Source organism: Helianthus annuus, chromosome 8 (assembly GCF_002127325.2).
Source record: "Helianthus annuus cultivar XRQ/B chromosome 8, HanXRQr2.0-SUNRISE, whole genome shotgun sequence".
Lineage (NCBI taxonomy): Eukaryota > Viridiplantae > Streptophyta > Magnoliopsida > Asterales > Asteraceae > Helianthus > Helianthus annuus.
In genome coordinates this window covers 8,696,370-8,699,096 of record NC_035440.2, presented here as the reverse complement: position 1 = coordinate 8,699,096, position 2,727 = coordinate 8,696,370, and positions in this window count along the sequence as shown.

Below are 2,727 nucleotides of genomic sequence, written 5' to 3'. Positions count from 1 at the left end.
TTGTTCCACGTAAATTTCTGTATCTTGACCATTGTTAATGCGTGTGTGTCTATGCATGTATTTGTGTGTGTGTGTGTGAATTACGCATATATATCAAGGTGGAACAGACAATGAATGTGAGGTTGTAACAAGCAAACAGACTGGTTACTTGACAAGAGTATGCATGGAAACCAACACTGATGTATCTGAGGGTTGTAGTACAAGTAACGGATTCAGTATTTTTTTTTAAGTGGGACGATCGGCATTTTTACCTAAAAATAACACTAAATTATTTTAGGGCCCCGGCTGCCCCCTTCCTTTATATGTTGGTACGCCTCTGATAGTACGTTTCAGGTTGGAGAAGATGAAAAGTGACCGGATACAGATGTTTTTAGATGATGAATTCGTCGGGTAAGAGGCTGACACAGTATGTTGCAAGCATGGAAATGCACAACTTACGATGTATAATTTCTAGATGAGTGTACCTATCCACACACTCATCTCACTATCTACACACTAAAAAATGTGATTTTTGTCTTTACATGCACACCCTACAGTGTCGAACTATAGTCAAAACGAGGCGTTTTGGTCCGATTAACCAGACAAAGACTGACGGGTGTCTGACGGGTCTGTTGACCGGACCAAAACGCTGAGCTTTGGCCGCGATTTGGTCCTGTCAACCAGACAAAAGACTGATACCCGGTTTGGTTGACAGGACCAAAACGCGGCCAAAGCTCGGCGTTTTGATCCAGACAATAGACCCGTCAGATACCCGTCAGTCTTTGTCTGGTTAATCGGACCAAAACGCCCCGTTTTGGCCACAGTTCGACACTGCAGGGTGTGCATATATAGACAAAAATCACCTTTTAGGTGTGTAGATAGGCAAAATTGGTGTGTGGATAGTTTGCCCCTTCTAGATAAATAGTCCATTGTTTTAAGATTTTGGAGGTGTATTACAGTTTTCAAGGTTATGTATGAACATAAAAAAGAAAAGTTTTAGGTATGAAACTAAAACATAGGTAACTATTTGTATGCTAGTTTAAGTCCCCTATAATATATGGATATTCGCACGATAAATTATATTATTTAATAGTATTAAAAGAAGTATTTACATAAAATTTTAAATAAAAGAAATATTTTATTACTAATTTTAATTTTAATGTTTAAGAGAAGATTATGCTTGTTAAATCAAAATTGGTTTAAACTTATTTAGTTAAATCAAATTATTATTCCATATATAAATAAGCAAACTTTTTGTGCATAAGCACTTGTAACATGTGCTTTGAGAGTTTTTCAAAAAAAACCTTGATTTTTTAATTTTACCCCAAAGGTTTTTATCTTTTGCAATTTTAACCCTACAAAATTTGTTTTTTAACTTTAACTCAAAACTTCTCATTATTTGTAATTTAACTTCATAACTTTTGTCAGTTATACTTTTCATCTTCGGTTTAACGTTTTTACGTTTCGTTACGTATAGTTCTAAATTTTTTGAGTTAATACGACGCAACATACGAGTGTGGTTCAACTTTTTATGTATTGTTTCAAATTTTGCAAGTTAACATGGCGCAACGTGCATGTTTGGTTCAACGTTTTTGCCTCTATTTTTTCATGTTTGACAGGTTCGTCGCAACACGCAGATTCTAGGTCGAGTCAGTGTTGGTGGTCAATGACGGTTGTGTGACATTAGTACTATTTGACACTGTTTTACGCTCCGCCGCAACGCCCCTTGGGGTTTTCCAAAGAAAAAATGGTTATGCATATGGTTGTCGTAACCTTGGCTTTAGGGGTTTTCCAAAAAAAAAAATTGATTTTTGTTTACTTTTCACCCAAAAGTATTTCATAAATTACTTTTAACCCAAAACTATTTGATTTTTTTTTACTTTTAACCCAAAACTTTTTATCTTTTGCAATCTATCCTCACAACTTTTTTTACTTTCAACTTTGATCCTTTATAGTTTTTATTTTTCGCAAATTTTCCGCTTTATGCTTGGTTCTAAATTTTGTGACTTAACGCATCGACGTGCGTCTTTGGTTTAACGTTTTTACGTTTCGTTCTAAATTTTGCGAGTTAACATGACGCAACGTGCGTGTATGGGTGAACGTTTACATCGTCTATTTTTTTTTCCGTTTGACAGGTTTAACATAACGTGTGGATCCTAGGTCGACTTAGCTATAACTAAAAAATCCCCGCCGCATTGCGGCGGGTCTTAATTCTAGTTTGGTTTAAACTTATTATTAGTTAGTGAATTTAAATTTAACTCGAAAATGATTTACTACTATATACAATCTGATAAAAAAATTATAATTATTTCATAAGAAAAGATATATATACTATTTTTGTTTTTAATCTTAATCACACACTTATATATTTTATGTTAAATTTTGTAATAAAGAAATGATTAATTACAGAATTTGAATTTAAATTCAAAACCATTTACTACTTCAAAATTTTTAACTAGAATCTAACCCGTTTAACCATATTATTATTCGCGTCAAAGATTTTAAGCATAACCTGACCCATATAAATTCGGGTCAACCCGAACCCGACCCGTTTAACCTATATTTTTAAATCAATGGCGTCTCTAAAAATTCATATACCATGTTCGAGCTCGAAAAAATGTGTTCTTCCGTAACGTTTATTATCATTATTTTATAAAATCAAATGGGTATTGGGGTCACTAAAAGTAATGTCAATGGACTAACTTCTAAACCATAATAATTGTTGTGTAAATTGGTCTATCTTTGAGT